Here is a 21,402-nt window from a genome sequence, read left to right on the forward strand (position 1 = left end):
ATAAGTTGGTTGAATTTATACATATCGTATCTCTGTGTCGCATTCTGTAGTGGAATGCGCTTGAATGCGACAAGATGTTGCACTATGGCTTGTCGCATTAGAGCGCATTCATCTCCAATGCGACAAGATGTTGCAATATGGCTTGTCGCATTAGAGCACATTCATCTCCAATGCGACAAGATGTTGAATTACAGCTTTCACGTATGAATTATTCATTACCATGTTTTTGTAGGTGGTTGATCCAAAAGAAGATAAAGGTCGAGGGACCGGAAAAGATGAAGTTAAGGAAAATACTCGAGGAGGTATAGTTCCAACCCGAGGTGGAGGCACAGTTAGAGGTAAAGGAGCAGGACGTGGAACAAAAGTAGTACGTGGAAAAGGTAAACGGGTTGCTAAGGTTAGCAAGTATTTGAATTCGCCGTGGACCGATCCATTAAAGTACACCGATCCAGTAGCATTATATGGTGGCCATATCAAGTCCGGATTTGAGGAAAGACCAGTCATTTGTAATGTTGATGATCAGCGCCACCGAATAGATGCATGTTTGATAGAAGAGCTGGAATCGTGGATCAACGGGCCTGAATCAACTCAGGGAATACGTTTGAAAGGTTTAGAAATATACAGTTTGGATGCAAAATTTTTCAATACACTTCGGGATGTGGGTACATATATCTGGAATGAGGTAACCTTAATCTTATATCATATTCATTTGTAAGTATGTGACTTTTACGGTATTAAATGTTTGCATAATCTTATTGTAGCATATCAATGGTTGGCTGTATTTACTTAGACGACAGTCAGTACAAACTGATGTGGCTGCAGAATGGACCACTGTTGATACTGACTTTGTTGGATGTATGTGCCAAGCCATGTTTGTGAAGGGGTTCAATGAACCGGGGTGGGATAGTGAAGACTATTTCGTACGAAGAGTAAAAGGTGATGCATATAATTTTGTACGCCCTTGGCACACAGTGAAGAGAGTGTTTATTCCGATAAATTACAAGCAAGAGCACTGGATCCTAGGAGTGTTCGAGTTGGGGAATATGCACTTATATATATATGACAGTCTTGTATCAAACATGTCGGAGCAACCTTTGGATGCGGTTCTCCAAACACCCTTGCAAGTCATTGTTAGAGTAATGGAATTGAGTGGCTATTTCGTAGATGGACGGGAAAATGTGCGACGGATGATCACTTGGAGCAGAGTTACAGGGGTGCCACAACAAATGTCCGGCTCAAATGACTGTGGCGTTTGGACTTGCATAAACGCACAATTCTTAAGTGGATTACATGATCTCCCGCATGACGACTCTTATGTATATCCATACAATTCTACGGATGGCGCTTTCTTTCGTTTACGACTTACGTTTGAGTTGTTTCATGGACGTTTGTTAGACTTCAAATGATATTGTACTCTGATTCATGATGTTGTTATATATGTAATATTTATGCACAATTTGTTATAAACCCTGTCGCATTTGAAAGGAATGCGCTCAAATGCGACGTCAAGTATTCACAATGAATTTCCTGAGTCGCATTTGAGCGCATTCAACGCACAAATGCGACTAGGATTCTTATAAACGCTGTCGCATTTGAGTGGAATGCGCTCAAATGCGACGTGAAGTATTCACAATGAATTTCCTGAGTCGCATTTGAGCGCATTCAACGCACAAATGCGACTAGGATTCTTATAAACGCTGTCGCATTTGAGTGGAATGCGCTCAAATGCGACGTGAAGTATTCACAATTTGTACAAGATAACAAGATAAAGTATTATACAATATAAATTTGTTTGTCCCCAATAGAATCATACAAGCACATGATAAAGACAAATGATCATAAATGCTTCGAGGTAGTAGTGTTAGAACAACTTGCTGAACTTGAGATTACACTAGGAAGCCGACTAGTGTTTGGAAGCATGGATGGACAATTCAAACGATTATGATCGATGCTTCCGCATCTGCTACACCTTGTGCGAATTACGTCTTCACCCACAGATGGCCTTCTTTTTTGACCTTTTGGTCGACCAGCAGACCGTCCCTCCTTCTTAGGAGGAAGCACTTTCATAGGATTCTCGTTCACTTTCCATTCTGATTGATGACCAAGTGGATATATCGACTCACCCCATGCCAACTTAACTGACTCATTGGTGTAGTAGCGATGTACCCACCTATAGGCGTTATCCATCCTATGTTTGGAAGCAATTTTGCATACGTGTTCACATGGAAATTGTGCTAGTTGCCATTTCCTGCACGTACATGTTCCTGCATTTAAATCAACAAGTCCCCCCTTAACCCGATCACCGATTTGAAAGGTGTGATTATCCACAGGGAAATATGAACAACGTATCGCTGTCTCTACACGCTTTATCATCCTTTCTTCCGGCTTCCTTGCCAAATAGCCCACACGTTCTTCTGCAGAAACATATTAATCTCGTAAATAATTACGTATGTCTAAATAAAATAAAATAAAATAGAATACACGTTTATAACCTGCTTCTGTACGTCTTTCGTAAAACCATTTTTGTAGTGTCATGCGTATGAACTCAACCAACATTGTGATTGGTAGACGTCTAGCCTCCACCATTAACGCGTTGAATGATTCTACCACATTCGTCGTGATAATGTTATATCGACGACCACAGAAGAATGCACGGGACCATTTCTCTTTTCCAGCTTGCAGTAAATATTCGGCAGCACCGGAATGTAGTGAACGAAGTGTTGCAAAGGATTCCTCAAAATCAGATACCCGATAGGATTTTGCACATTTCCAAAATGCCTCATCTATCTTACGAATTCCACGAAATTTGGCCTTAACATTTTGTTGCAGATGACGTGCGCACGCCCCGTGAACAGCATTAGGAAAAACCAAACTAACTGCATGTATAATGCTTTGGTTCCGATCTGATATAATGGCTAGATCTTCAACATCATTCAGACACTCTTTCAATTTGTTGAAAAACCAGAGCCATGATTCATTACTTTCTTTCGGTCCAACTCCAAATGCAACAGGAAAGATCATTTTGTTCGCATCAACACCAACTGCAATGTATAATATGCCGGGATATTTACCTTTTAGAAACGTTCCATCAACGGCAATGACAGGTCGAATATGTAGTTTAAAACCTCTCAATGATGCACCCATAGCCATAAAGAAAAATCTAAATTGATCATCATCATCTGTCTCGATATGTGTCACGGTACCCGGATTTGTACTTTTCAACATCTCACAGTAGTCCGGCAACAACATGAACGATTCCTCCGGGGAACCACTTTGTGCTTCCAATGCCCAGTGTCTTGCTCTCCATGCTTGCATATAAGAAAGATTGACGGAAAAATCTCGTTCAAATTCAAAAACAATATCCTTTGGTCGATGCACCCGATTTTCCAAATCAAACCTGCTTCGGAGTAGTATCCCTGCAACACGTTTCCCCGCTTGCCTATGGTGCGGACATATCTGATCTCTCCCACAAGCATGCATGTCCATACCATCTATTCTTGAAAGCCTGAACAAATTGGAACCTGGAATGATGATCCCTCTAGCCCTCCAATTGCATTTGCCCACATCCTTACATTTCACCTCAAACAAAGACTTGTTTGATTTGTAAACCTTCCATTCAAACTTATTTTCAATTGCATATTTTCCAAGTGAATCTTGCAATTCAACTTTGTTTGAAAATATATCATTGACCCTCAAAGCAGTACCTCTGTTTGATTGTTTAGGTGCAATCATATTCACGGGCGCATCGCATGGCTTTGGACACCATCGAAATGGATCAGTCATCCTTTTCATTCTATCTTCATCGCCATCCTCATATGGGATACGTTGGACGCATTTAGATTGCTTAACTGTTTCGTGAACACTTTTAACAGGAATTTCATTCTGAGTGGTATCTTCATTCTCCACATTAGCACCATTATCGTAACAATAATCATTATCATAATGCTCATCATAATGATCGTGATTATCATTATTCATATAATCATCGATGCCATTTCCACAATCGTTGTCATCCTTACCATGTATAGGAGCATCCAGTTCGATGGTGGGATCATTACTTACTACTTCCGTTGGTTTGCTTTGACCAACATGTCCATCCTTGTTAGGTCGCAATGTTGAAGCTTGTATTGTTCGCATGTTTAGACGATGGTGGGATCATTACTTACTACTTCCGTTGGTTTGCTTTGACCAACATGTCCATCCTTGTTAGGTCGCAATGTTGAAGCTTGTATTGTTCGCATGTTTAGAGTAGCATACAATGGAATCAAATCGGTCGGATTCATTCGGCAGTACTCTATGAATCCCATGACATCTCCATCGTCATCAATATCTGCTATCCCATCACGTAGTTTATTTGGACCATATGTCGCCTGCATTGACATTTGGAGATCATACGAGGTTGAGTCAACGCGGAGTGCACCATAAACTTTCTCTTTCAACTTTTGCAAGTCAATATCTATTGGCAAAACCAACAACTTCGCTTTACCACCCACGTATGTCATCACTTTTCCTTCTGTAGTCCACTGTCCGTTCCAAGATAAAAAACACGTACACCTCTCTTTGATTGACATACTTCTACATTTAGTAAAATGGACACGTGATCAAAACATAATAAAGCCAATTCATATGTAAATGAAGCTCAAATGCGACATGATACACCAAAATGCGACTCAAATGCGACAAGCTATACCAAAATGCGACTGCCAAATGCGACATGGTACATCAAATGCGACCGCCAAATGCGACCGCAAATGCGACATAGATATGAATGCGACAAGCTATATATTAGTCCTTGTCGCATTTTATTATCTGTGTCGCATTTGACCACCGAATGCGACAGATCGGGAGACAATGGCGGAATCGGAAAATGTCAAGATTCAAACAAATGTATTCGAAAACCAACTGTGTATTTCTAGTAATATGTATGAAAAATGATGGAATGATATTTACATGAACTTGAATGGGGTATGGATATCTTTAGATCTTGGGTTGAGTTGATAAATTTTTCTGTGAGAATGTGAAAGTAAATGAAAGGGAAAGAGGAGATGGTTGTTATATGAGAATAAGGGTAGTTTTGTCCAAAATGGGTTTATTTGTCTAATTTGGTAAAATGAAAGGAATGTGGGTTAGATATGTAAAGTGGGGTTCTTCATTGGGCTAGATTAGTAATTATCCCTAAAAAAATATGGTAGAGCCGTTAACATTTCCTGCTAGGGATGATAACTGTACCAAAAATCGAAAATCGAATTGAAAAAACCAAATCAAATTGAACCAAAATATAATTAGGTTCGATTTGGTTTTGATTTCTTAGCATTTTTTGTTTTTTGTTTGGTTCGGTTTGGTTTGAATATAAACCGAAAAAACCAAAAACCGAATTACCCTATTTTATTTTACAGTTTTTAGTAGTGTGCCAAACCCAAAAATCTAAAATTAAAGTTTAACACTAAGCCCATTCATGTATTTGCAATTAAAAAAAGAAACAAACCCATCCATACAAATTCAACACTAAAACTTATCATATTTATTACAGGGAAAAGTATGACATGTGGTTTACCCAATTTGTAAATAGAGACGTGTGGTTTAAAAGTTTACAAAAAAAAAAGATCTGTGGTATATTTTATTTACAAAACAAAGTATTACAATTACACAGTTAAGTTCCGATTACAACCAAAGACATTTTTATCTTTAAAAAATTATTTTTACATATCAGCAAAACACAACATCAGAAAAAACAACTTTCTAAAATCGAAACAATAAATAATATGGTGGAATTTAACGTTTTTTACTAATCTGACAGTTTATAAACTAAATTGATATTTAAGTTCATTTTACACAGTTGTAATTTGATTTTGGATTATCTATTTTGTCAATATATAAATGTAATTGAAAAAAATTTAAAAAATATTTTTAATTATCATCAATTACTTAAAAGTTTAATTTTAAATACTTTGTTTTGTAAAAAAACATACCATATACCTCTATTTGTAAATTTTTAAACCACATATCTCTATTTACAAATAAAGTAAACTACGGGCATTTTTTCATACTTTGCCATTTATTATATTCCTTTATTAGAAACAATAAGAACTTAAAAAGGTAAAAGTTACATAAACTTTCCAACATAAGTCCCAATCCAATATTAGACTATTAATTTGGTTTGGAAATCAACCTTTTCTATTATTGTGGAATTATAATTATTGTACATTAATTAATATATAATTATGAAAAAATTTACGGAGTTAGAGAATCTTCAATGCAACGTGTTTAAAAGGGTGTTTGATAAGGTGGAGGGTGCTTGAAAGAGTGCATTGCATTGGAATAAAAAGGTTGCCAAAATGGTTATAGCAATGTTGCCAATTTTTAGCACTCATTTGTCATCCTTACTTTTTCTTTTTTCTTTTTATATAAAAAAATGATTTTTTTTTTGAAATAAAACACTTCTTAATTATTAGAATCGGAAGAAAGAACAACATTGAGATAGGTTGGTGGACATGCCTACACACCACGAACAGACTAAGAATTGATCGCCTTAGCTAAGAGATGAGCGACCGAATTTGCTGAACGTTTTACATAAGAGACTAATCAATTGCCTAACTCTTTTAAGATACTAACACAAGACAAAATGACCTCAAAACCAAGGTGTTTATATATTTTCGAGATGCGTTCTGAGTTAACCATTATCTCCATAAAAAACACTAACATAGGCCTATGGACCTGCACCAGATCCTTTAGAACACTAACTGTTCATGGGTTGCCCAGCCCACGACAGTTCTAGCTTATGAGACTTGAAATGATGAAAGTATTTTTTACTTCATAATTTTGATAGCTAAGCTTTATATACATATATATACAGTGATGAAAGTATGGGTGTATGAAGAGACCCATAACTAGTAAGGAGACTCATGACCTATACAGACTTAATAATATAACCGAACATACAATAATGATACAGACTCAATAATATAACAGACTCAACAAACAATAATGAAATACATACTTATTTAATTTGTAACACTCCCCCTCTAGTTGGAGCATAGATATTTATCATGTCCAGCTTGTTACAAATATAGTTTACCCGAACCCCGTTTAAAGCTTTAGTGCATATATCTCCAAGTTGCTCATTCGTCCTGACATGGGCTGTAAAGATGATATTTTGTTCTATCTTTTCTCGGACAAAATGGCAGTATATTTCAATGCGCTTGGTATGTTCATGAAACACGGGGTTGAAAGCAATATGAAGTGCTGCATGGTTGTCGCACCATAGCTTAGCTGGAGTATTGACCTTGAATCCAAGTTTAGAAAAAAGATGGCGAATCCACATAATTTCACAAACTGATCGGGACATAGCTCGATATTCAAATTCTACACTGGAGCGAGATACAACCTGTTGCTTCTTGCTCTTCCAAGAGACCAAATTTCCTCCAATGAAAACACAATAGCCTGTAGTGGACCTTCTATTGTCCTTATCTCCTGCCCAATCTGCATCGGAGAAACATTGAATCTCAATGAATGAAAGTCCCCTTTAAGTAACATAATATCTGTTCAAATGCAGTTCAGTGAGCACGGGTGGGAGAAGACATAAACTGGCTAACAACACTAATAGAATAGGCTATATCATGTCGAGTTACTGTCAAATAGTTCAGTTTTCCCACTAAACACCTATATCTCCCAGGATCTTCAAATAACTCTCCTTCTGATGTAAGATGCGAATTCGGAGTCATAGGCGCACTACATGGCTTAGCTCCAGATTTTCCTGTTTCTAACAACAAATCAAGAACATATTTTCTTTGAGATATAAAGATTCCTTTCTTGCTCCTTGATACTTTAATTCCCAAGAAGTATTTTAGAGCACCTAGGTCCTTCGTATTAAATTGACCATGAAGAAAGGATTTTAGGGATGAAATTCCCAAAACGTCACTTCCTGTAATAACATGAAGAAAGGATTTTAGGGATGAAATTGACCATGAAGAAAGGATTTTAGGGATGCCCGATGCAGAATGTTTATAAAAAACAGAGTGATCACATTTACACTTCTTCATCCTAAACTGCTCAACTACTTGACTAAACTTCATGAACCATGCTCGAGGACTCTGTTTCAAACCATATAGAGATTTACGGAGATGGCAAACTTTGCTATACTCCCCCTGAGCAACAAACCCTGGCGGTTGCTCCATATAGACTTCTTCGTGAAGGTCCCCATGTAAGAAAGCATTTTTGATGTCCAGTTGATGTAAGGGCCATTGAGAACATGCTGCTAGTGAGATAAACAACTGAATAGAAGCCATCTTAGAGGCTGGAGAAAAAGTGTCGGAGTAATCGACCCCATAGGTCTGAGCATACCCCTTCGCAAAAAGACGAGTTTTTAGACGAGCCACAGATCCATCAGAATTGACTTTAACAGAATACACCCATCGACATCCAACAGACTTCTTCCCAACAGGCAAAGTTACCAGATCCCAAGTATCATTAGCATCCAAAGCATTCATTTCTTCTATCATAGCATCACGCCAACCAGAATGTGATAAGGCCTCCGTAACGGACTTAGGAATAGAAGTAGAATCAATGGAAACAACATGACAACGTGAAGTCGACGACAGTTTATCATAAGAAACAAAAGCCGAAATTGGGTAAGTGCATGAACATTTACCTTTGCGTAGTGCAATAGGGAGAACAAAGTCATCGGGACTTGTGTTAGACGGTGGATCCGATGGCGAAATAGATATTGGTACTGGAGCAGAAGTAGGAGGATTCTGACGTCTTGAATATACCTGAACAATTGGTGGTTTAGGCAGCTGTGTAGGTACAGGCGGTTGAGTTTGGTGGACTTGATAGACTAACACAGTATCATCATCTGTAGTAGCAGGCATATCAGATGATATGGAAAAGAAGGAAAGACGTTCCATAAATGTGACATCAGAAGATATCAGATACTTATTAAGAGAGGGACAAAAGCATCGATATCACTTCTGAAGATGAAAATAGCCAAAAAAGACACATTTGAGGGATTTAGGGTCGAGTTTAGTGACTTGTGGGCGAACATCCCGAACAAAGCAAGTACTTCCAAAAATCCTTGGTGAGATAGGAAATAATGCATTTTTAGGAAAAAAGAGTACCATGATCATCACTACCCAACACTCTGTATACAGATGGAGCCTCCTCAGCCGAAGGAGCTGGTATCGGCATCGTGATCAAAGGCCCCCAATTTATAAAACTCTGATACGCAGCAAAATTGGATTTTATGGCAACCAACAATGCCGTGGAGTACGAGGCCTTGATATTGGGACTGCATCTGCTGAAAGAAATCACTCCCGAGTGGATCGTGATCTATAGTGACTCCAAGCTGATGGTCAACAAAGTGATCAAAAATTACGAGGTGAAAGATGACGTTTTGGCCAAATACGTTGCTGAAGTTAAAAAATTGCTGGATCACCTTGAAGCCAAAGAAACTAAATGGGAGTTGATCCATGTACCCCGCGGATCAAACACTGAAGCAGACCATCTAGCTAAAATGGCTTCCAGCAAGGAGAACTGGGTGGATCCGCAATGTCCATTCGAAATTAAGGCAGCTCTGGCATTCGCCTCGGAAGAAGTATCCCTACTCACGACAGTAGAAGGTGATTGGAGGTCCGCCATCCGCCTGTATCTGTTAGATGGAGCACTACCTACAGACAAAGAGGAGGCTCGGTAGATAGTCAGGAAAGCGGCTTATTTCTCCATGGTAAATGACTGCCTCTATAGAAAATCTTTTAGCCATCCTTGGTTAAAATGCATTTTGCCAGAAGAGGGACAACAGGTCCTCAAGGAACTGCACGAAGGAGCATGTGGAGCCCATGAGGCATCCACCTCCATCCTAAAAAAGTCCAGGCTAGCAGGATTTTATTGGCCCACAATAGAACTTGATGCACAGAAACTGGTGGAATCTTGCCATAGTTGTCAGATTCATGCGAATGAATCTCATACTGCCAAACATCTCCAAAGGCCCATCCTTAAAGGTCGACCCTTTGCCCTCTGAGGAATTGACATCATTGGACCATTTCCTCCTACTCGTAGACAAAGGAGGTATGTGGTAGTAGCCGTAGATCACTTCACCAAGTGGGTAGAAGCTGAAGCTGTCTCCTCCATCACTGCTGAGCGAATGGTAGAGTTCGTCAAAGATAATATCGTGGGAAGATATGGCGTTCCTCACACGATCATCACTGATAACGGAACGCAATTCAACTGTGGCGAGTTCAAAGCTTTCTGTGAAAAATTGGGCATTTTAAACAGATTCGCCTCCGTATATTACCCACAATCCAACGGTATGACTGAAGTCACGAATCAGACAATCGTAAAAGGAATAAAGAAAAGACTGGGGGAGCATGATAAGAAATGGGCGGATCAGTTAACAAGTGTCTTATGGGCGTATCGCACTACTCCTCGCACGGCCACAGGCGAAACCCCATTCGCCCTTTCTCATGGCGTGGAAGTTGTAATCCCAGTCGAGATATTGGTTCCGAATGACAGAGTTGCATTCTATTGCGAGGAGGACAACGGTCAGAGATTAAGAGAAAGTCTTGATCAAGTGGAGGATAAGAGAGACAAGGCATATGTGCGGATCGCAGCTTATCATGACAAAAATGCCAGACTTGTAGAATTGAATGTGGGAGATCTCGTGCTCCGCAAGGCCGACAAATTCCAATCAAAAGAAGGGAAGGGCAAGCTAGGGCTCACCTGGACTGGTCCATATCGCATAGTGGACAAGATTGGGTTCGCCACATTTAAAATACAGGACATGGACGGAAATACATTGCCACGCACTTGGAATCTCCAAAATCTCCGCAAATACTTCGCCAGAAAATAGAATGTAAACAAGGTCTTGAGTACTCTTTTTCCTTTGATAAGCTTTTTTCCCATGTGGTTTTTCTTATTAAAGGTTTTAATGAGGCTCACATATAAGACCTGCTTGCTGTACTGAAGCGTATCTCCTATTAATAAAAAGCAATTGTTCTATTGTCCATATTATTTTTAAGTATTTTCTTGCAGCAATATAAATATTCCAGTCTCAAAAAGAGGGGGGGCATCAAACGCTCGCTCTCCACATTAAAAAGTACTGCTATCTCATAGCTACTTTTTCTCCTCAAAGATAGGAGAACAATCTCATGGGCGGATCCATCTGAAGATGATCCCCATTCGAGATAGAGTTAAAACGTTCCTTGGACGCAAGGTCTTTACACTCTCTTACTCCCTTCCCAAAGAAGGGTTCACAAGTCCTACAGGCGGATCACTTCACCTCAAAGATAGGTAGCAAGTTGATCCCTAAAGGCAGCTTTACTTCCTCTAAAGGAATAAAACAGCTTCAAACCTTCACAAAGGTTCGCACAATGGAGTATGGCTGGCCACCTACTCCAAAATAAATCCTAAAAGCCTATATATATTTACTTACGCAAACGTAAAGGTAAAATAAATAGCAAACATAAGGATTAAAAATTGTACTTAAAAGTTTTACAAAAAATAAACATCAAGTAACAACAGGAGCATTCTCCTTAACATTCTTCTCGCCAGAAGCACCTGCTTGAGAAGCTTCCTTCTCGGCAGCCCCAGATACGCCCACCAAGGAGACCTCCTTTTCCACAGAAGGTGTTCCACCAGGAAGAAGGGTGCCATCAGTTATCGGCTCCTCATCCGCCTTCGGAGGCACCTCCTCGAGGTCCACTATCTTGACATTGGTGGAAGGTTTGCTTTCTTCAATGGGTCCCTTCATCCACTTCCGAACATAGTCACGGAGGTAGTCCTTGATGTCTGGGATTTTGTTATATCTGATAACATCATCAGGATCCGGGACGACGAACTGCGGATCTGTGAAATCGATCTCGGGATGCGCCAGCTGGACATACGCCATGATCAGTTCGCCATAAAAGAAAGCTTGCTCTCCAGCCATGTATTCAGCCTCTCCTAAAGCATTCTCATGCTCCTTGGCATCTGCCTCAATCTTCTCCTTTAGCTTCTTTATCTCGGCATCCTTAAGGGCCATGGCGGACGTGGCGGATGCGATATTCGCGCTGGCATCAGCTATTTCTTTCTCCAACCTTTCTATGGTAGCCTTATCCGCCACGCCTTGAAGGAGCCCAGCTTCCATAGCGCGTATGCGAGTATACATCTGTCAAAGATAAATAGTTTTGTCAAAATAAAAGAACAAAGGTACAACTTTTTCTAAAAAAAGAGATCCATTCTAGCAAGGGGACCTACCGTAAGAAGCTCCGTCTTTCCCCTTTGAGCATGGATTGATCCTGGAATCTGGTTCTGATTCCTCTGCACCTCGCCCAGCTGACCCAGAGCCTCATCAAGGTCATTGATAACGGATTCATTCTCCAAAGATCCCTGGACACCATACTTGGCGGACCAGTATCTGCCTAGGTCAGGCTTCGCCGTCTGCACGAAAATGAAAGGATCAAAACTTGGATTCCAAACATAGCTAACAGATAAGAGATAAAGACAACCTACCTGTTCCATATCCACCACGGGCATGGAAGATCTCATGGCATCCGCCATAAACTTTGGACCACCAGAAGCTGCAGGTTTCCTCCTTTTCAGAGGCGGATCGGCCACTGTATCCGCCAGACGTTTCCCAGTATCCTTTTAGGGATTCGCCACCTGAGCTTTCTTGCGAGCCTCATCCTCCAACAACTTCCTACGCTTCTCTGCAAGAGCGTGATTGGCCTTAGATAAGCCCCTGCCAAAGAAAACAATAAAGTAATCAAGGTTCAAGAAGAAAACAAAGTTACCTTGGTCAAATTGTGTAATCTTCGAGTAAATGAACTTGTCCCCATCCTGGCGAATCAGGGGAATATCGCTCATCATGAAGGCTAAAGCATCCGCATATGTCCAGGCATCCGCCTTGACACTCTTCATGAGCTCCGCCACTACCTTATCGCTATCCGTCAATATACGCATATCGCCCGCCATATGCAAAGGTTTGGGATTCCAGAATGTTGGAAAACCCAGTGATTCGCCCTCGTTTAGCTTTACGTAGAAGAACTTTTCATCCCAACAATGGACGTTGGACATTTTGCCACTAAACGGCGAATACACTCCAAATTTTGCAAAAGTAAGGAAAGACTCAGACTTTCGCTTCGACGGTTTATGAAAAGCCCTAAAGGACTTTAAGGGAACTTTGGGGGGGCTTCTGATAACATTGTGATATTATCCCAAGGATCAAAAGAGATATTCGCCTAAAGAACGCCACGTGTTGGTCACCTGATACAAGAATTCCGCGTCGTATCAAAGTAAAGAGATCCGACGGGCGGATCACCTAGGACTTGCCAAGAGAGACCCGCGGGCGAACCTGTGAGGCGAATCTCCATAAGCTCTCAATCCGCCATTAGAACGGCTGGGCCGATCCGGCAATAAAGACCATTAATGAGCTATCAATTAGCTAACCGCCTGTCGCTACCGGATTTTTCAGACACGAACGCCGGAAGCTAGATCGGTTAATAGTCTTTCCTAATTAACACTATTTTTTAGAGTCGCCACCAATCAGAATTAAGGCGTGATTGGACACCAAAAATGGTTGAATTTTATAGGATAAGGAGGTCTGCGAAATAAAGATTTTTGGTTCGTTTGTCGGTTACGTATAGGGAAGAAAAACTTAATTAATCACCCTGCCCCGTCCAAATATTGGTACTAAAAACGTGATTTATGTGTTAATTGTTTGTTATGCTTCGAATTGTTGATATAAACGAGACACTCGTGTATTTTAAGGTTATTGGGTTTAGGTTGGACTTAATTTAAAATTACGTATATAACATACACATAATCGTGTTTTATCGAATTGAAATCCCATTTTATTTCACGTACATCACATACACGATAAATAGAATATGGATTTTAATAAGAGATATTTTGAATTTTTATATTGAATTCTAACGACATTTGCACATCATTTAGAATTAACTTGGTTACGAATTCGAATGACGTTTTCACATCGATTCGAATTAATTTAGTTGTGAATTCGAATGACGTTTTCACATCAATCCGAATTAACTTGGTTTATGGATTCGAATGATGTTTTCACATCAATTCGAATTAATTTAGTTATGAATTCGAGATAACATCTCGAATTAATTTATTTTTGTTTAGATTATGGATAGTTCAAAATAAAATTTTGAGTCATCCAATTTAATTTAGATTTTCGAAGATCCAAAATAACATTTTGAATCAACTCGTCTTTAATTAGATTTAACACATCACATGTGTATGAAATTGATTAATTCAATTACTTTTACGCATATAACATATACGTAAAAAAAGTCATGAAACTTTAAATTCATGCATTTTAAATATACTATGAATGATTGTCCTAATTCAATTAAATTAACACATTGAGATGATCGAAATAGTTACGGTTAAACTAATTAGGATTGAGCTTAGTTAATAAAAAGAAACGAAACAGTTTTTAACATCAAATGACAATTACAAATACGAATATTAACATCCAGGCTAATAAATGTAAAAATATATCAATTAAATTAATTAGAATATGGTAAACTATACTAATCAAAGTAAATGATACAAATTAAGCTAACGAAAATTTAATCTTAAAATCTAACTACTTAAAATTTAAACTAATTTATGTTTTTTCTAACCAGAAAAGATTGGTTTATTCGAACCTCTATTGTTTTTACACTAAGCACAAAGGTTTTTGAAACTGAAATTTGAATGTCATGTATTTGAGTTGCAGATATTAGTGTGTTTAAACAATAAACAAAGTAGTATATAAATGAATAAATATAAAGGGATTTGTGAACTCAGATCATCTTAAAGCATACAGGCCAAACTGATATCAGTTTGGGATCAACAATGTTGATCTTTATCCATGCAGTAGAAATATCTATTGATAATTGAGAATTACATTTTGTCGAAAAAATGGAGGCCCCTTCTAAAACTAGTTTCAAATCTGTAAAAAATTGGGGGGCCTAAGAAGAAATTTTAAGAGAAAAGAAGAAAAAGAGAGGTATTGTTCTATCTTCAAAACCAGAACCTGGTCTAAAGAGCAAGACAGAACACTTCCAAACCAGAACCTGGTTTGAAAGGGAAAGAATAAAAGATTAAAGAAGGAAGAACAAAAGAGTAAGAAGGGAAGACAGAACTCCTCCAAACTAGAAACCAAAGGAGAAGAAAAAGCAGATTAAGGAAAAGAAAAGAAAGATTAAGAAAAGAAGAAAACCTGGCTAAAGTGGAAGAAGCAAGATGGAGGGCCCTGCCCTTTTTTTCTGTCTGATTTGGGTCTCTATTTATAGAGAACCAACATAACTTGTTGGCTAAGTAGTATTTTTGTTTTATGTATTACTACTTGTATGTATTGTTATTGTGTATTTTGTGTGTATTTCGTATTTGAGCTTGTATTGTTTTTGAGTATCATTTGGTGGTTGTATTTCAGAATTCATAATGGGTTTGGGCCTTTGGACCCTTGTAATTTCTTAAGTTATTTAATAAACACTTATGTTTATTCATTAAGTGTTCATCACATAAACATTTAGTATATAGGTTTTATTCTTGTCTTTAATTACTTAATCAAGAGTTTACAACTAAAAATTGATTAGTATCTTATAACTTGATTATACATGTTTATATTTTTACTATAACTCTATTAATAAAATTAAATATTATTTCATTCATATTTAATTAAAGAAATAACATTCCTTTAATTAATAATGAACATCCTAATCAATCAAATTAATTTTTATAACATAAACATTTAATCGATTATAGGGATTATATACATAATAACCAGTTTCTTTTCGCAAATATTAGTTTATTAAGTAACTATCCATAATAAAAATATTTATGAAATAAATTGGTTAAAAAACCGTAAAATCACAAAATATGCTAATTTACACCGGACAAAATGGGTATCTATAGTTGCCCCCCTTTGTATAGCTTTATGCAATAAAGATATACAAAGTAGCTCTAGATATACATTTTGCACGCTTTTAATATGTTGTTTATCTTAAATAGACGTTGATTCCGAGACTTGACCTCGAGGGATCCACATGATTAGGGTTCGAATCCCGGAGACTTGATCTCAGGAGATTCGGAAGGGAATGGGCATTTCGATCTTGAATAGAAATAAATTGTCAGACCAGATCTCAAAGGAATAACAGAACCGAATCGTGAGGCTTGATCACAGAGGATTCTGGACGGATGAACATATCTACCCTGAATTGAAATGAATTGCGGGACTAGATCTTGAAGGATTAAGTAATTAAATCGTGAGGCTTGATCTCAGAGGATTCAACGGTTTGGATCTTAACTAAAAAAAATCATGAGACTTGATCTCAGGGGATTCGTGAGAAGAAGGTTTATATCTAAGATAGGATGCCAAAATTTTTATTTCGTGACGGAAATGAGCTTTTAAAACGGCTCCCTGTAACTGAATCTAGCTTTTAGAGCGGCTCCCCGCGAATGAAGTGAGCTTTTATAGCAGCTCGCCGCGAGTTCGAAGATTAGTGCCCTGTGACAGAGGCATTTATCTCAAGAGAGAGATGAATATAAGGTTTCATGACCAAAAACCTTAAAGGAATTGGTTGTTAAATGAGAGTGATCCCGATATCGAGGAATTGAAATGGGTAAATTCTATCTTGAATAGATTGGGGTCACGAGACTTAACCTTGAAGGATTAAAAAAGCAGACATTTCTATATTGAATAGAAATTGATCGTGAGATCTGATCAAAGGATTAACAAAAACAACAAAGGTTTCTATCTTGAATAGAATTTGATCTCAAAAGATACGTGATTTCAAAAGATTTAAAGAAGAATAAATTTTTATATCGAATAGGATCCGACTCAAAAGATGCACGATCTTATCAGATTCGCTTTGAAAATAGTTTTCTACTTTGAGTAGGGGTGAATCTTGAGATTTGATCTCAGAGAATTAAAAAAAGGTAAATTCTCCTTGACTATAAGTGAATCATGGGACTTGATCTCGATGAATTCAAAATGGGTAAACTTTTATCTTGAGTGGAAGTGAATCCTGAAGGCTTGATGTTTGGGGAATTTAAAAGGAACAGAGAATCTTGAGATTTGATCTCAATAAATTCAAAGGGGATAAATTTTATCTTAAATAGAGACGGATCGTGAGAATTGATCTCAGTGGACTCAAAAAGTGAAAAAAAATAATAATTATAAATTGGATAAAAATGACTTAAAAAGTAACAAAAATTTATATCTTAAATCGAATCATGAGACTTGATCTCAGTGGACTCAAAAAGCGACAAAAAGTCATATCTTGAATAGAAATGAATTGTGAGACTCAATCTCAGCAAACTCGAAAAGGGAATAATATCTTAAATAGAAATAATTCAGGAGACTTTATCTCATCGAACTCAAAAAAGAATAAAAATTTCTATCTCGAATAGAAATGAATCATGAGACTTGATCTCAACGGACTCAAAATGGATGAAGATTTCTATCTTGAATAGAAATGAATCGTGAGACTTGATCTCGATGGATCCAAAATGAAGATTTCTATTTCGAATAGAAATGAATCATGAGACTTGATCTCAGCGGACTCAAAATGGATAAAGATTTCTATCTTGAATAGAAATGAATCGTGAGACTTGATCTCGATGGATCCAAAATGAAGATTTCTATTTCGAATAGAAATGAATCATGAGACTTGATCTCAACGGACTCAAAATGGATAAAGATTTCTATCTTGAATAGAAACGACTCGTGAGACTTGATCTCAGTGGACTCGAAATAATAAAGATTTCTACATTGAGTAGAAATGAATCGTGAGACTTGATCTCAACTGATCCAAAATGAATAAAGATTTTCATCTGGAATAGAAATGAATCGTAAGGCTTGATCTCAGTGGACTCGAGATGGAATAAAGATTTCTATCTGGAATAAAAATGAATCGTGAGACTTGATCTCAGCATATCCAAAATGAATAAATATTTCTATCTCGAATAGAAATGAATCATGAGACTTGATCTCAGCGGGCTAAAATCTATTAAAGATTTCTATATGGAATAGAAATGACTCGTGAGACTTGATCTCAGTGGACTTGAAATAATAAAGATTTTTATCTCAAGTAAAAATGAATCTTGAGACTTAATCTCATTAAACTAATAGGAACAGAAGATTCTATTTTAAATAGAAAAGCAAAATGTCACTAGAGGAACCTTTGAGAAAACTGTATTTTTTATGAAAATGTGATGTGGCTATTTTTTTGAAACATCCATAATGAGATAAAAAAAAATTGTCGAGATCAATTTTTTACATAATTATCGATTTGGCTCATTCATATGCATAGATTCCAAGAAAGATCAAGATTGCTTTCCTGGTACCTCAGCTTAATCTCGTCAAAATGCACGTGTTCATGCCTTCCCTTGTAGTAGACAACTGTTTCTTCGAATTCGATAAACATACTCTCGATATGCAACATTTCTTCTTGAAGTGGTTTAAGAAGATTTTTTTTTCAGAATTTCGTGTATGGTCAGTGACCTTGTCCGATATTAACTCGTGATGAATCATGCAAACTCATTCCACAAAGAATAAGCAACTCTTTTAGTCTTGAAATCCCCGAATCATTGTGCTATTGAAGATTATGGTTATTTATAATGTGTATTTTTCAAACCATTCTCTTTCTTCATGTTTGTCGAAAGGTATCTTGCCCCCGACTCTTTCCTCTCTTAACTGCTTGAAAAAGAAAGAGTTCAACTTTGCTAGAAGGGTCACCCACATTGCCCTTGATATTCATCAATTGCGCATGCTTAAGTTTCTAGAGAATCGTCATCTTCATGATGTGTATGGATGTTGAACCACAAAAATTGGGGTACTATCTTGATACCTCATTGTCCAAAGCAAACATGACACTAGAATTGGAAAACATTCATTTCAAATATTCTCAGAATCATAATTATTTAATAAATGCACAATACCATTTTCAGGGAAAAGATTCGGCAAAGCATAAAGTAAGTGTAAGCATGAAAGCTATATCTGGTTGAAAATGAGTGTCATACCTCAATGATGTGGGATTTTCGTTGTGAGATTCGGTTCAAAAAGGCTTATCCAAAAGTGATTATGACCATAAAGTTATTTGAAATTTTTTAATGATCGCGAAATAAGGAAGATTTCATTGTTCAACATATTCCTATATGATGTCATTGTCCAAAATCTTGAATCTTCATTGGTTTCAGCACTTTGAGTGCTCCCACCTTGTCGTTGAATAATGAATTTTGTCATCAGAATCAAATGTCATTTTACTTTGATGCTTCAATGATGCCCCCAAAGTGGAGTGTGCTACAACTTTTGCATAAATCGCCCTTTGCGGGTTTTCGACTTAACATGCCTTGATTGTTGCCTGAGTGATTCTTTGTAATTTTCTCACTCAGCGGGCTCTTTATTTTATTGCCATTTATTTTCTAGTTAGATTGCCCTTGCGGGTTTTCAACCTAACAGGCCAAATTTTCTTTTTCTTTTTTTTTTCTTAATCGTTTTTTTGTATGCCCGCTTTTAAGATGAACTTACTCCATCCTCTGACTTGATTTATCTTCTTTCGATGCGTTGCTTGATGTCTTTGCACATGTCGTGAATGAATATACGTCATTGAATTCATTCATAGTTGTTGATCTTGATAAATTCTCAATAGTTCTAGAGTAAATGTTTTCCCTTGAATGATGAGAGTATTCCTTTTATCATTTGGCGATGGTACACCATAACTCTTATTCTTGTTCCATGTGTTCATCCTGAGCATAATTTCATCTTCCTCAATCAATGTTTATGATAACATGCATTCTCAAGTAAAATTTCAAGGTTATTGAACCAAATTAATTTTGCATTAAAACTACCATATGCTTATTTTTCATACTCCTCTCCACTAACCGTAACTAACATCATGATTAGGGATCGAAAAGACTTTTTAGGCTTTGTAGGAGTTAGGGGTAGCAGTGTGCTAGAAGGGATTGACATGGATATGTGAGATAAGACTGAAAGACAGCTTGAAAGGACTTGTATCACCATAAAGGAATTCACTCTTTGATTTGTAAGGTTCGAAGATTCATTATGGTCATCACATTGACTTCATACATTGTACCATCTTGCTGTCATCATATATTTTCTTTCTTTCTCTTCTTTTTCTTATTGCCTTAATTGTTGCATAGATTGTTCTTTAGGAGTTTTCAATCTATCAGGCATTTCCTTTCTTTTTCTCTCGCCCTAATTGTTGCCTAGGTTGCCTTTGCAGGATTCAATCTAATGGGCTTTTTTCTTTGACTCGAGATTTTGTATTGTCGAGATGATCTCACTTAAATCGATTTGAAGTAAGATTTTGTGGTGTCAATGCTTTTTTCTGGTTCATGTCTTCTATCAATTGGCTTTCTCGCTTTAGAAATCTTTTTTATGAAAAATAAAAATTTAGTGATATGAAAGAAAGGCTATCAAGGCTCAAAGGGGCTAACAAAAGAATATAATGTAAGGGTAGGTTAAAGGTTGAATGAACGATCCAAAGAAGGCCTAGATCATTTCCCTAATCATGATTAGTCAGGTATGTCGCCTCGAGGAATAATCAAATAAGTTCTAGAGTTTTGAAATTAATTTAATCCATTAACCAAGATAATTTTTTCTAAGACATGCACAAATCACTAACATAACTATCTGCAGCAGACTGAGATATCTGAAATTGAGTTTATGTTGCACAGGACTTCTTGATTTCCTCAATATTTGAGTCGATAGTCATATGCACTTGTTCTCTGAAGATTTTTTTTTTACATAGACATATTCATGTATCAACATCAGTCAGAGTCTAAAAACGTCTTCACTTATCATGTGTGCCAGAACAATGAAAATTTTCCCTTTATTCATGAACACTATAATTTCTCAAATTATTTATGGTCATTTTATAAGGTATGTACAAACATATGGCGAGTATTATGATGAAAAAAAAAGAATGAAATACTGAGGCATGACATGGAAATGATAAAGTGCATTCATTATAAAATGATAATCCTGAGAATATTTGAAACGAACTCCCGTTTTTACAATTCTTTCCTTAAATTGAGGCAGAATTCCAATAAGTTAATGCCAATTATTTCTTCATGTTTCTGAATAAAAAATGCACAAACTATAAACCAAATTTGTATGGTTAAGGAGAAATCAATTCTTTCTGTTCCGTCAAACATCTTGGTTTTTTCCTTTCATTGGATTGCCTTCTAGGTCATGGTAATAATAAAGCTCCAAAAGGTTGACATACCTCGCTCTGCTCTTTAACCAAATTCGTCATTATTTTTTCATGTTTCTCTTGTGAACCCAATATTTGAGTTATCTTCTCAACGTCGTCTTTCACCTCTTACGGTAACTATTTATCGATGACATTTGTTTTTCTCTTGGACTATATGAACGAGCCAAATAAAATAGTTATG

The sequence above is a fragment of the Euphorbia lathyris genome, chromosome 1, assembly GCF_963576675.1.
Source record: "Euphorbia lathyris chromosome 1, ddEupLath1.1, whole genome shotgun sequence".
Classification (NCBI taxonomy): domain Eukaryota; kingdom Viridiplantae; phylum Streptophyta; class Magnoliopsida; order Malpighiales; family Euphorbiaceae; genus Euphorbia; species Euphorbia lathyris.